At 49.8% G+C, this 15,131-nt stretch overlaps 1 long non-coding RNA gene across 1 annotated transcript; it reads right to left on the bottom strand.

Annotated features, from left to right (window-relative positions):
* Positions 1-10,285: 10,285 nt before the first annotated feature.
* LOC138423333 (uncharacterized) lies at positions 10,286-14,888 on the bottom strand. The gene is made up of 2 exons (XR_011250231.2): positions 13,959-14,888; positions 10,286-12,688 (listed from the first exon to the last, which is right to left on the bottom strand). It is a non-coding gene; the product is annotated as an uncharacterized lncRNA (long non-coding RNA).
* Positions 14,889-15,131: the final 243 nt, after the last annotated feature.

The following is a 15,131-nucleotide window of genomic DNA, read 5'->3' on the forward strand; positions in this document are numbered from 1 at the left end:
GTATTTTTTCTGATTTATAAAGAGAGCTGAGTGCCAAAGAATTGATGCTTTTGAACTGTGATGTCGGATAAGATTCTTGAGAGTCCCCTGGACTGCAAGGAGATCCAACCAGTCCATCCTAAAGGAGATCAGTCCCGAATATTCATTGGAAGGACTGATGCTGAAGGTGAAGCTCCAATACTTTGGCCACCTGATGCAAAGAGCTGACTCATTTGAAAAGACCCTGATGTTGGGAAAGATTGAAGGTGGGAGGAGAAGGGGACAACAGAGGATGAGATGGCTGGATGGCATCACCAACTCAATGGACATGAGTTTGAGTGAACTCTGGGAGTTGGTGATGGACAGGGAAGCCTAGCATGTTGCAGTCCATGGGGTTGCAAAGAGTCGGACATGACTGAGCAACTGAACTGAACTGATGAAAAGTCTCATATGGGCACAAAATTAAGTATGGTTGCTTATTCAGTCAACAAAACCACACAAAGAATAACATGACATGAAAAAAATTGGAAATATTGCAAGGACTACATGGGATATTTGAAAGTTTGAAGTGGGAAACTTCCTCCTAGCCCTTATTGCTAGACAGGTTAAAATTCTCTTTTCTTCAGAATTAGAGCATGGGTCATGGGGACACTGCTGAATTTCATGACAGCCCATGAGAGCATGGGCTTGGGAAGGGGCAGGCTCCTATAGTAGTATGCCTACTCCCTCTCTCCCTCCAGCATTCTGAGACAGCATTGGGCTGTTCTGGCAGGAATTATTGCTTAACAGGAAAAATGCCTCAGGGAGTTCATCTAAGTTAGGAATTGCTCCAACTGTGGTACCCAAATCTGTTGCTGTTCAGGGATCCTAAGAGCCAGAAGCACCTGCTTGTAAAATAAATTAGATTATGCAGTCCATAGGCTTTCCAGGGATCTTGTTTAGAATTCTGCAGTGGGGTACTTGTTTGGGCCCTAAGCAGGCAATGGCCCAGACTGCCATCTGTTTCTGTTCAGAAGGCTCAGGGGGCTCCACTTCTGCTACATTTGCCTTGGCAGAGACTCTTGAAGACAACAAAATCCATCACAGAGTGAGCATTTCAGGGCTGGAGAGGGAGAGATGAAGGGAAGGATGGGAGATCAACGCCTCCTGGATGGATAAAGGCAGGAAGGATGCCTCCTCAGTGGATGAAGGCGGGAAGGATGCCTCCTGGATGGATAAAGGCAGGAAGATGAGGGTCTTGGACTGCAGTCAGGGATGAGGAGGGCATCTTGCTGGAGAGAAGAGGAAGAGTGGAGGGCAGCTTGCTGTAAAGCCATATAGAACCCCTCATGATACTCCCTTGCTCCCCAGCAGAAGCCACTGGAGCCACTGAGATCCTCCTGTGCCAGGGCAGGCCCCAGGCCCTATCCTGCTCACATTTTCCCATCCAGGCCCCTGTGGAGAATTTTCTGCCCACATTTTCTGCCCAGACCCCTGTGGCCCAGCCTCCTTTTTCTTTGGTCCTCCTTACTACCCATTTGACTTTCAAGCAGATCACTGCCTTCTGTTTTCCGACTACTTCTCCGGCCTCCACAAACCCACTGTCTGGATTCAGCTGACACCCTCATCCTTTCTCAGTGGCCACCTCCCTCTTCCTGGAACGATGGTAGGCCTGTCTCTCAGGCCCTCAGCCCTTTCTCTGTCTCTCTCCCATCTCCCTCCATGGCTTCAGCGGCCACTCTGAATAAATGATCCTCAACTTTGTTTTATCCCACTGAGTTCTCCCAACAGCCTTGAAGATCTCCAGATGGTAAACCTGAGCCACTGAGGGTGCTGGTGACAAGCCTCAGGTCACCACAGCAGAGGCGGTGCTGGCTCCGCAGCGAGAGGCTCCTCCACACTGGGCCCCCCTTCTGGTGGCCTGGCTCTCCTGGGGCCCCTGATATCCTCGGGCCCCCAGGGATAAATGATACCCACAAACTACATGTGAAAATACTTACTAATTTTTACTTATGTTATTCCTAAAATTTTCTTCCCTCTTATCTTAGAAGTATATTTTCACAAGGACATGAAATGCCTGAGTTCAAATTAGGAATGTTAGCGCCTTCTAAATTCTGCAGGAGAATGTGGTCGTCAGGCGGCCCTGCTGACCAGCCATGGCCGGTCCTGCTTTCCCCATAGCCCAGGCTCCACCTGTCCCTGTGAGCGGCCCATCTGTCCATGGACACTTGGGTTGTTTCTGCTTTTCAGTTACTGTGAATGAAGGTTCTGTGAGCATGAGTGTGCTTCTTCAACAAATATGTTATGAATATTTTCCTTACTAGCATCAAAGGAGGTGAGGCCTTTGAGGGGCTGGGGAGGGGGTTTGGTGCCCAGTCTTCAAGCTGCTTCCCCAGTCATGCTGCACTGGCAAAGACCCAGCATTTTCAAACTGGGCAGAGTCAGAAAAGACACCATGATAGGCTCATGGCCCCAGAGTTTGGTCCTGGCACAAGTGTGGTGTATATCAAGGAGAAAGGAATTTTGATGTTGAGATGTCAGACTGAATGTCTGTAAATGAACAATGACGATGTCAGTTGGCTACTATTGGTATTTAGCAAATTCGTCAGCTGGCAATGGACATTAAGTGATGAGACTGGTCTTGAAAAATAGCCATTTGCTAAAGTATAGTCAGTCAATCAGAAGATAATCAACTCTCTGAATCCATTTTGGTCCATGTTGAAGGTATGAAGGAGAGAGAGTGAAGCAACATGGGAAAGGGGTTGGGAAGGCTGGGGGTGGGGACAAGGCGGAGAGAAAGGGTCGGGGGGTGTACAATGGTATCAGCCGCTTTTGGTTGAGCACGTGCTGAGTGCCAGGAAATATGTGAATTGCTTCTCACACATGTGGTGATGAAGGGGAGAGATGTTGTTCCTTGTAATGAGTTGAATGGTGACTCTCCAAGTATAGGTCCAAATCCCTCGAATCTGAGAATGTCGCCTTATTTGGAAAATAGGTCTTTGTAGATGTAATTAAGGATTTTGAGATGAAATCATCCGAATTACCTGGATAGGCCCTAAATCAATGACAAGTGTCATGTAAGGGACAGAAAACGAACCCAGAGACACAGAGGAAAAGGTCACATGATCATGGAGGCAGAGATTGGGGCCATGGAGCCACCAAAACTGGATGAGGCAAGGGACCAGGCTTCCCCTGGAGCCTCCAGAGGTGAGCTGCACCCTGCAACCCCTCAAGTTGGGACTTCAGGCTCCAAAACTGACAATAAATTCTTTCTGCTTTAAGCTACTCAATTCAGTTCAGTTCAGTCGCTCAGTCGAGTCCAACTCTTTGCGACCCCATGAATCGCAGCACGCCAGGCCTCCCTGTCCATCACCAGCTCCCAGACTTCACTCAGCGTGTAGCAATTATTGTGGCAGCCTCAGGAAATTAATACATCCCTTGAAAATTATATTATTAAAATCTTTGAAGCAGGTGTGGGTGAACTGCAGCTTTGCCTATCAGCTTGAAATCAGCCATTTCAATTGGCTGAGGCGGGATGGGAGAGGATGGAGCGCTGGAGGGGGTTTGGGGGATGGAGCAGCAGGCCTGCAAACTGGGGCTGCAGGTGCAAACCTCTGGGAAAGCTTCTCCGCACGTCTGATTAGAATCTCATTTGTCAGAAGTTTCTATTTGCCAGTTGTCCTGAAAAGTTCCCACCTCTCTCTCCTCATCACACACTCATGCACATTCATTCAATGTGACCCAACTGCCCACATATCAGTGTCCACCAACACTCTGACTACGCTGCTAGGCTGACTTGCTTTAGCGTAAACCTTAGCTTTCCCCATCTCTATGACAAACTTGTTAACTTTGATCACCATTTGCAACTAATTGTCTTTGTGAATCAGAAAAAGAAAAAAGAACTAGAAAACTATCAAACATAATTTTTAATTACATCCAGGCCCAAAGCTCTGTCATACTTAGAGAAACACAGTGCATTTGGTAATTTCCAACTTTACTTACATCTTTTCCAAAACATTTGGTCCATAGTGATTTTGACTCAGATTCCCACAAGCATCCGCAGTTGCAAACACTCTGAGATTCCTGGAAAATTCCTGCTTTCCCAGCTTCTCATGCCACCCCTCCCCCAGTCTCTTCCCCATCTCTCCCCTCACCATGAGCTTCGGCCATGTCAAGGTCCCTGGACAAGCAGGATCCTCTGTGGAACACACCATTCCATTCTCATAGCTTTCTTTTTCTTCTATTTTGAAAATCCACCTTCTCAATTTTGTCCCTTGTGTAAGAGTTGGGGAGCATGAAGGTTGTGCAACCTGTGGGGGTTAAATAATTTTCATCCTGTCTCATCACAGTTATACATCTAGCTACATAAAATATATTTATACCTATAAAGCCACTGCTTTTGTCTGTTGTATATAAAATCATGCTTTATTTAAGGGGGAGGCTCACTATAAAATATAGACTTGGAAGGAGGAAGTGGAAAAAGTGAGTGCTTATCTGCATTTATCCACCAGGTCCACAGAGAGGATGCATGATTGGGTCCCAATCTTCTCAAGGCCCCACCTTGATCTGCAGGTGGGATCCCCCACAACTACCCACCCCACCCTGCCCCGTGCTCACGGTGCACATTACATTAGGTCCCTCGTGCCTTCTGGTCTCATCTCAAACCGGCCCTGGTAGGGAGCTCTGTGCCCCTCTACCAGGGGAGTGCTATTTGATTCTGGGTGTCAAAGGAGAGAGTACTGAACTGTCCACAAGGTTTCTCCACGCCAGAATACTGGAGTGGATTGCCATGACCTCCTCCAGGGGATCTTCTAACCCAGGGTTTGAACCCAGGTCTCCTGCATTGCAGGTGGATTCTTTACCATCTGAGCCACCGGGGAAGCCCAAGAATACTGGAGTGGGTAGCCTATCCCTTCGCCAGAGGATCTTCCTGACCCAGGAATCGAACCGGGGTCTCCTGCATTGCAGGTGGATTCTTTATCAGCTAAACTACCAGGGAAACCCCTCTGCAGACAGATTCTGGAAATAAGGTCAGAGTTTGGATGGATGGCCCAGGCTTTCTGGATTATAACAGGAAAAAACTGCATGTTTTTAAAATGTTGGGATGTCTGCACACCCTCTTCTACTTTTATGCTAACTATAATATTCGTTTCCTAAAACCCTGAATGGGAGCCATCCTCATGAATACATGTGCTAAGGCGTGTGGAGGGTTGCCATGTTGCCACTTGCTCACTGTGTTCTGATATTTGCCGGCAACTCCAAAAGGGATTGAAAGTCAAGTTGTCTTTAATTTGGAATTGATTGAGCATGTCTCCTCAGTTCCTATTAGCATGTGGGGCTTTGAACAGAGATTAAGCAATTCCCTAGTGCTGGCCTAGAAATCAGTATCCTAATTAGTGTTCAAAGCAGACAGCTACTTCCAAGCAAAGCCTCCTGTTCTGGCATAATCGGCTTGAATTTCCAATTTCAAGCCTCTTTTGGCTTGATTTAAATTTATCAGAGGATCTTTCAAGTGTTCAAGTGTAATTTGGGAGGATTGGGATTATCACTTTGGAGTCCTGCGTGTCCTACTGGGGAGAATGTTCTGGGCTTTTTGGTTCAAAGATAATGACTCAGAAGTTATTAAGTGCCAGGCATTGACATAGGTGCTGCAAATACAGTGGTGAAGCCAAAACAGAGAAAGTTCCAGCTCTGGTGGAGTTTATCGTCTAACAGGGGGCAGATACAGTGGGAGGCCCTCAGGAATAAAAGCACAGTCACACCAGTGGTAGGACAGAGACACGGTCTATGAGAGCTTATCCTGGGGATTCGGAGGAGTGACAACCGAGTTCTGGAAGGTGGGTAGGTGAGGAGGGGGAGGCCTGTCTGTAGCACAGGACTGCTGGTGTGGCTGGAGCAGAGAGGAGCTTTCAGTGCAGGAGCACTGGGAAGTGACGCCCTTGGCCAAGAAAGAGAAGCACGGTGCCTGAAGCGCAGGAGCTGGTCCGGCCCCTGGGTTGGGGCATCGGTGTTGGAGGGAGCTGGCCTGTTGCTCCCAGCCTGGTCCAGTTGTCCTGCAGATGCAAATAACCTCATGGGACACAACACCAGGCAAGATGTCCCCAAGGCCGTGATGAAGCGTAACAGACTGAGGTCACTTGACAGTCGTGTCCAAGCACAGACAAGTCAAGGCGCAAACCTCAGAAGAGTGCACGTCCTTCTTTCTGGGTTCAAACCAGCGGCTGCCGCTCCTGTGTCACCTCCATCGAGGCTGCCCCCTTGCACACAGCATTTATCTTTTATCAGACACCCGATCGCAGAGCTGGCCCCACTTCCTGACAACCTGTCTAGAGCAGAGTCCCACTTCCGTGGGCACCCCAAGTCCTGGCAGAAGCCAAGCCCTCAGCCCTGTCCGCATCCTCTGTCTGGATGCCCTGGGTTGCCCTGGGCAGCCGTGCCCTCTCTGCGTTGGGTGATGCATCACCTCTCCCTTGTGGTGGTAACAGGGAATCCAGAGCAGGGGAAGGGGTGTCATTGGTGTTTTGTCTCCCCTCCTCCCCAAACTTGCTCAGGTTCTGATGTCTTCCCTGCCCAAGAACAGTGAGGGAAAAGGGCAGGGCAGCCACAAAGCTATTACTTGGACTTCTCACCCTTGTGATCTCACATGGGTAGCATTTTTAAAGAACTCTCTTTTCTGGGCACTGAGTTCTCCAGGGGCCCCACCACACCCTCTGCTGGGAAGGCTTTGCTGAATGCATTGACCTGGGTGAGCGTGTACCAGAGGGCTGGCACCTCGAGCTTTTCTGTGGCATTTAGGCCCACAGTGTTTAACCTTTGGGACTGGGTGCAGGCTGTCCTTGCCCTCACTCTGCTGTGAGGGCTGCGTGCCAGCCCATCCTGTGGGCATGGACCTACTATGCGCCCTACACTGCAGGGAGACGGTAAGGAGATTCCAGTGGACCCTCTCGGGGCTCAGCTGGTGAGATCCAAGGTGGAGGAGGTGGCACCGTCTGTTCTTCCCCTGGGGGAGTGGAACGGGGACTCAGAGGACAGCACTGGCTCTTTCCCAAACTCTGCTTCGCATCCCGGCTGCCCCTGATACTTTAGGCCCTCTGCAGATGAGTGCAGGTGCCTTCGGAGCTTCAGCTGAAATGCTGAGACTATTGTCTTGCTATTTCAGAGGAAACGAGCGCAACATGCAGATAGACTCTTGACACCTCATCCATTGATCTGCCCAGAGCAGGTGAGTTCTGGGCAGTCTAGGAGGGGCCCCAGAACCCTTCCCATCCCCGCTTCCTACCCTTGGGCCCCAGCGGTACCCGACCCTGGAATGAATGAGCTCCCATCCCGTGAACACTCATCTCGGGGCAGCTGCCAATTCTGGCCCCACTACTGGGGATCTGCCGGCCTGCATCTGCTCCGCTTCCCTGGGCACCGAGGCCTGTGGCCATCAGGGTGGAACAGAGCCCCAGAGCCAGCCTTGGTGGTGGGCCCCAGGAGCCAGGAGCCTCGGTCCACGCCAGACGGCTTCCCCTGGGAGGAGAGGCTGTGACAGCCCCAGTGCCAGTCCAGGGGACTCCGGCCGTCCTCTAGAGAAGTGTGACCACTGACTCTGAGGAAACGGTGACGTCCAGACCCAAAGTGGCTAACTTTCCCAGCTGTCCTCCTTACCCAGTAAGGGGAACTGTGCCAAGTCCCAGCTGCGGGAGAGTCTGGAGTTTCTGATGTCATGCTCTTAGAAATGGTCTTTGCACAGCCAGAGATCCACATGACTGGGAGAAAAAGGCCAGTTTTCTTCTTGGAAGTTCCAGCCAAATCAGGCTTGTGGAAGCACTTCACTAAACTCCAGGAGAAAGACCCTTTGCCTTCAGCCCTGAGTGTAGGATTCCTGTTCTCAGGCAGATTCTCTTCCTGTGGGATTTGGAGAGAGGCCTGGATTTGGAGTCTTCTACTCCTTGTGTGATCACAGGCAAGCCATACTACCTCTCTGGGCTTTAGCTTTCTTTCTTTTTTTTAACTTTATTTTTTAATTGAAGTATAATAAATTTACAATGTTGTGTTAGTTTTAAGTATACAGCAAAGTGAATCAGTTTTTTATATATATATATATAAAATCAGTTTCACACACACACATACTCTTTTTCAGATTCTTTTATGTTGTAGGTTATTATAGGTTATCTCCTAGTATACAGTAGGTCCTTGTTTACCTGTTTCACACAGTAGTGTGTGTATAATCCAAACTCCTAATTTATCTCTTCCTCACTCCTACCCCACTGTCCTCTTTAGTAATCACAAATTTGTTTTCTATGTCTGTGAGTATATTTCTATTTTGTATATAGGTTCATTTGTAGAATATTTTTAGGTTGCATATATAAGAAATATCATGATATTTGTCTTTTTCTGTTTGACTTACTTCACTTAATACGATAAGCTGTATACCATCCATGTTCTTGCAGTTGGCATTCTTTCTTTTCTATGGCTGAGTAATACTCATATATATATATCAGTTCAGTTCAGTTCAGTCGCTCAGTCATGTCCAACTCTTTGCAACCCCATGAATCGCAGCACGCCAGGCCTCCCTGTCCGTCACCAGCTCCGGGAGTTCACTCAGACTCACGTGCATCGAGTCGGTGATGCCATCCAGCCATCTCATCCTCTGTCATCCCCTTCTCCTCCTGCCCCCAATCCCTCCCAGCATCAGAGTCTTTTCCAACGAGTCAACTCTTCGCATGAGGTGGCCAAAGTACTGGAGCTTCAGCTTTAGCATCATTCCTTCCAAAGAAATCCCAGGGCTGATCTCCTTCAGAATGGACTGGTTGATCTCCTTGCAGTCCAAGGGACTCTCAAGAGTCTTCTCCAACACCACAGTTCAAAAGCATCAACTCTTTGGTGCTCAGCCTTCTTCATAGTCCAACTCTCACATCCATACATGACCACAGGAAAAACCATAGCCTTGACTAGATGGACCTTTGTTGGTAAAGTAATGTCTCTGCTTTTGAATATACTATCTAGGTTGGTCATAACTTTTCTTCCAAGGAATAAGCGTCTTTTAATTTCATGGCTGCAGTCACCATCTGCAGTGATTTTAGAGCCCCCCAAAATAAAATCTGACACTGTTTCCACTGTTTCCCCATCTATTTCCCATGAAGTGATGGGACCAGATGCCATGATCTTTGTTTTCTGAATGTTGAGCTTTAAGCCAACTTTTCCACTCTCCACTTTCACTTTCATCAAGAGGCTTTTTAGTTCCTCTTCACTTTCTGCCATAAGGGTGGTGTCATCTGCATATCTGAGGTGATTGATATTTCTCCCAGGAATCTTGATTTCAGCTTGTGCTTCATCCAGCCCAGCGTTTCTCATGATTTACTCTGCATATAAGTTAAATAAGCAGGGTGACAATATACAGCCTTGATGTACTCCTTTATATATATATATATGGATGTGAGAGTTGGACTGTGAAGAAGGCTGAGCACCAAAGAATTGATGCTTTTGAACTGTGGTGTTGGAGAAGACTCTTGAGAGTCCCTTGGACTGCAAGGAGATCCAACCAGTCCATTCTGAAGGAGATCAGCCCTGGGATTTCCTTGGAAGGAATGATGCTAAAGCTGAAGCTCCAGTACTTTGGCCACCTCATGTGAAGAGTTGACTCGTTGGAAAAGACTTTGATGCTGGGAGGGATTGGGGGCAGGAGGAGAAGGGGACGACAGAGGATGAGATGGCTGGATGGCATCACTGACCTGATGGATGCGAATCTGGGTGAACTCCGGGATTGGTGATGGACAGGGAGGCCTGGCGTGCTGCAATTCATGGGGTTGCAAAGAGTCGGACATGACTGAGCGACTGAACTGAACTGAACTGAACTGATGTATATATGTATATACCACAGCTTCTTTATCCATTCAACTGTATGTAGACATTTATGGCTGTTTCCACATCTTGGTTATTGTAAATAGTGCTGCTATGAACATTGGGGTGCATATATCTTTTCAAATTAGAGTTTTCTCTGGATACACACCCAGGAGTAGGATTGCAGCATCACACGGTAGCTCTATGTTTAGTTTTTTAAGGAGCCTCCATACTGTTCTCCACAGTGGCTGCACCAATTTACATTTTCAGCAACAGTGTAGGTGGGTTCTCTTTTCTCCACACCCTTTCCAGCACTTATTATTTGTAGTATTTTTAGTAATGGGCATTCTGACTGGTATGAGGTGATACATCACTGTAGTTTTGATTTGCATTTATCTAGTAATTAGCTATATTGAACATCTTTTCATGTGTCTGTTGGTCATCAGCATGTGTTCTTTGGAGAAATGTACACTTAGTTTTTCTGCCCATTTTTGACTGGGTGTTTTATTTTTTGATATTAAGCTGTATGAGCTGCTTGTATATTTTGGAAATTAATTCCCTGTTGGCAACATCATTTGCAAAAATTTATTCCAAGTCCATAGACTGTGTTTTCATTTTTGTTTATGGCCTCCTTTGCTGTGCAAAAGCTTTCAAGTTTAATTAGGTCTCATTTGTTTATTTTTGTTTTTATTTCCATTACTCTAGGAAATGGATCCAGAAAGATGTTGCTGCAGTTTTTGTCATATAAAGTTCTGCGGGCTTCAGTTTTCTTGTTTGCACAACAGGGGGAGAAGTGGTTTCTGAGGAAGGCAGTGTAGCTCCATGAGGATGGGCACAGTCCTGGGGAGACAGCTGCTTGTGCCAGGTGCCACCGTGGGCACTCAGGAGTTAGAAGACAATGGTAATCCCTCGTTGGTTTGCCCCATCTAGATGTTCAGGACTAATGAGTGGAAGGAACTTCTGGCCAGGCCTCTGCTGCCTTGATTCTTCTGAAACAAGAGAGGCTGGAATTCTGCCACAATGATGTCCATTCCTCACAAAGCAGCCTAGAGTCATGTCCCACATAGCTGGATTAGTGCTGCTTTTTGGTCTGATGTGACAATTAATTGACTGTGTGAGACAACATGAAAGCATGACAAATGACCCCTTCCATGTTAAGATTTCTAACTTTTCAGAGAACTATGTCACATGATGGACAAAAAAAAAAAAACAAAAAAACCCTACAAACCTATCTTTTAGCTTCATTCCTCTACAAGAGTTGCTGATTAAACAAAGCAGACAAATAGCCACAGGACACCTGGGTCTCAGGCAGGGTGTCTGGGCAGCTGCAAAGGTGTCTGCCAGAATGCATCCACTCTGCCTGGATCTGTCCCTTCTGGCTGTCTCCAAGTAGCATTGAGTCCTGGAGCAGCATTTTAAAAAGCTGATTTGGTTCAAGCTTTTAAAAAGATCAAAACAAAACAAACCCCCACCCCCACTGTGATGAACAACAACTTTTTCTCAGGCTTGGGAGCTCAGTGGCCAGGTTGCCCCTGGTGACAACACATTTTGGGTTGACTGCTCCTCTGGGCCTTTGTTTCCCAGGTACACAGGAGGGGTCGCAGAAGGTCAAGCTTGTTTCCGGCTGCACTTTCTGGGAAGCCAAACCCAATACCTCATAGCCTCTCTCCTGCCCTTAGCACCCTGGCAGGCATTGTGGCAGGAAGAATAGAGCCATCTGGTTGCAGGATTCCCAGGGCCTCTTGCCTGGGAACAGATCATCTGATGGCAAATGACGGCGGCTGTTGACCACTCCGGGCCCTGTCTGCTGCCCACTGCCCAGTCCCCGGACCCAGGGGCACTTGCCCAGGCTGCCTAGCCCCCGGTTCAGTCCCACCTCTGGAACCACAGGGACCTGCTGTCCTCCAGTTTCCTGGAAACCTCTGCCCTTCAGTCCCCTCCCAAGCAGTCTGGAAAAGAGAACCAACCCTGGGCCAGGAGAGACAGGCAAAGAGGAGGCCAGCTCCCCCAGCCCACTTCACCTTTCCACAAAGGCAGCGCTTTGCTCCCACCTCTCCTGAGGCCTTGGTTGCTGCAGTAACCCACGACTTGAGCTCCATTCATGCATCATGTTCAGAATTGCTGAGCACAGGCCAGCAAATCCAGCCCTGGAACTCAGCCAGTGCGAACGGCCAGCTCTCAGCTGCCAGTGCCTTCCTTGAGCCTGGGAAGATGCAGGCCATTTCTGCCTGGCAGGGTCTGCTGACTTTGGTTCCCTGGGCTGTGAGGGCTCACAGTAAAGCTACCCTGTAGGAGGCAGCTCCCATGGTCCCAAGCCTGGGTCATTATCTGTTAAAGAGAGACTAACTCTCCAAAGGACTAATGGCATCTCGCTTCCTGGCAGCATTCATGAAAGGGGAAGAGGGGTGGTTAACCCAGCTTTCAGGACGCTTTCCTTGGCCACTCGCGTAGTTTCTGTTGTTGCGTAACAAGTCACCCCAACTTCGTAGCATACATCCAGCTTCCTATCTTCACAGTTCTCTGGTCCAGAATGTGGACAGGGCACAGGAGACTGGCTTGCCTCAACCCTGTAACATCTGAGGCCTCAGAGCCTCAGGTGACAACTGAAGGTAACCAGATAGCAGGAGTCATCTGAAGGCAACCGCCATCTTGTTTGCTTCACATGGTGCTGGTTGCTGACCGCGACCTCACCTGGGGCTGCTGGTCAGAGAGCATACACATGGCATCTCCGTGGGGCTTCAACTTCCTCCCAACATGGCGGCTTCACCACAGTCAGACTCCTACCTGGGGCTCAGGTTCCCAGAGGTGAATGCCCAGCTTCATTCCTTTTCTGACTGAATTTTGCAGGGCTACCCACTCCAGTATTTTTGGACTTCCCTCGTGGCTCAGCTGGTAAAGAATCCACCTACAATGAGAGAGACCTGGGTTCGATTCCTGGGTTGGGAAGATCCCCTGGAGAAGGGAGAGGCTACCCACTCCAGTATCCTGGCCTGGAGAATTCCATGGACTAGTCCATGGGGTCACAAAGAGTCAGACATGACTGAGCCACTTTCACTTGGAAGTCACACAACTTCATTCCATTGATTACAAGCAAGTCACCGGTCCTCTAGATTCAAGGGAGGGGGTGTAGGTCCCCACCAGCACCCTGATGAGACAAAAGTCAAAGCCAGTTGCAGTAAAGCTCAGAGATGAGAAATACTGTTGAGCTTTGGGAAATACAGCGGCACACAGCACTCACTGTCTTTTTTTTCTCCACTCTGCCCCAGTCACAGTTCAGCTGCACAGATGGCCTTGGCCAGGCCTCTCTGGTGCCTTCTGTGCTTCACGTCTGTGGGGCAGGTCCTCACAGGCCCACCAGGGAGGCCCCTGCACCTCTGCCTGTCTCAACTTGGCTGGACTAAAGAGGTGCGTTCAGGGTTAAGTGGAGCTCAGGGGGCCGCGTGGTTCAGTGGAGGATCGCTGGCTGCCCGCCCCCTCCTACCTCCCTCATAATCCACAGCCGTTCATGCGGCTCTGGGTCTTGAGTTTCTTGGCTCTGAACCTACAGCTCCGGAATGAGGGGAGCCGGGGCAGAGCCCAGGGGCCCTGAGACTCCTGCATGGCTGTCATGTAAGGGGCAGGCTGTTCTTTGTGGGGACGAACTACAGTTGTGCTCCCTGTTGCCCTCGTTGGCTGAGAACATTTGAGGCATTCATCTGAGAACAGTGCAAGGATGAGAAGGTCCCAGTTGTGAGGACTGTGGAAACTCTGTAGTTTCAGAAGCTGCCTGCACTGAGAGACTCTCACAGGAAAAGAGTTTGGGTTCCCAGACTTCCCCTCCAACCCTTTGTCTGCTCCTGATATGTTGCTGACCCTCACCCTGTGAAAACCCCCGGAGTGGCCCTACAGGGGCTTGCACCTGGTCCACGTGCTAGAGAGAAAAGCAAAGCATGTGCACACACACACACACACACACACACACAGAAACACCCAAGCAACAAACACCACACACCACACTGACACATACCCACACCGCACACACAAATGCACACCACCCCGCCCAACGCATACACAGTGCCCAGACATGTAACCATACCAGGCACCACACCCCCCACCCCCCAACACTTACAGACACACACCCACATCACACACACATGCCTACACATGTACACACACCCACAGAAAATACTCCTCACCGGCCTGTGACATATGCAGAAACCAGGTTGCATTTTAAACGATTTCTAGTCCATGAGGAATGCAAGGTATTGATGAGAAAGTTCCAGGAAGTGCAGCGAAGAGAGGCCGGCTTCCCCTTCAGCCGCTCCCCAGGGCACAGCAGGGCTCCTGTGGCAGCTCCAGGGTCTGTGTTTACACGTGTCCACACACAGCCACAGGGCTCCTTCTTCCCCACATGGTCATACTCGGGAATACTTGGTAAAGTAAACTCATCAAGCCCACAAACTCTTCTCAGAGGGCTGCGAGCCCGGGCACCCATTGCTTTGCAGGCCCTGGCTGCGGCGCCAGGCAGAAAGGCGGGGCTGGGCCGCCGGAGCGGGGCGCCCTCTGGCCGCAGGTCGGGGAACCGCTCCTGCGGGCCTGGGGAAACCGCGGGACCCCGCAGAGGCCCTCGGAAACTCGCCGCTTTTCCTGGGCTTAGGGACGGTTCTTATGTCTCCGGAAAGTGCATGTCTTTGTGGGCAAGCCCCAAGCTGCTGCTTACCATGGTTGACCAGGTTCAACCATGATGGGGGTCCCAGACCTGGGCCTTACAAAAGGGAGCCATCCTCTCTGTCTGGGGCCTAAAGGTGGCTGGGGAGGAGTGGCTTTCCAAGAGGAGCCTCTGACTCCCATCTCCACATTCCCCTGGCTCAGGGTTCCCCCACCTGTCTCCCCATAACATATGTCCTCTGGGTCCAGCCGCTGACCTTGATGTAACTTGTTCCCGAGGACTAGGAAGGGTTGAAGAGCGGGAAATGTTGCTGTGATTTTGTTTATAGCCTGCTCTGCTTCAAGCAAATGGAATTCCTCTTCACGGCCTTGTTGCCTGGGGAACTGGGCCCTCAGCTCTGGCCCCTGTGTGCAGGGGCTGAAGAAGGGCATGCTCACAGCCATGTCTCCTCCTTGGCAAGAGCAGAAGTGGGCAGGAGGACGGCCGGGGTATTTCACCACGGATTGACACCGCCCGCGCCTCAGCCTAGACGGTGCCCACGTAGGAAAGCTGTGCAAGCTCGTGTGCGAGTGCATAGGTGTGTGTGAGAGAGACACAGGGATCTTCAGCTCTGTTCTGTGGCTATCAGCCAAGAAGCCTCAACAGGAAAGGCTCTGGCACCTGGCCTGTGCACTGGGATCAGGGTGGGGCCTGTGGCACC

Source organism: Ovis canadensis, chromosome 18 (assembly GCF_042477335.2).
Source record: "Ovis canadensis isolate MfBH-ARS-UI-01 breed Bighorn chromosome 18, ARS-UI_OviCan_v2, whole genome shotgun sequence".
Taxonomy (NCBI): Eukaryota; Metazoa; Chordata; class Mammalia; order Artiodactyla; family Bovidae; genus Ovis; species Ovis canadensis.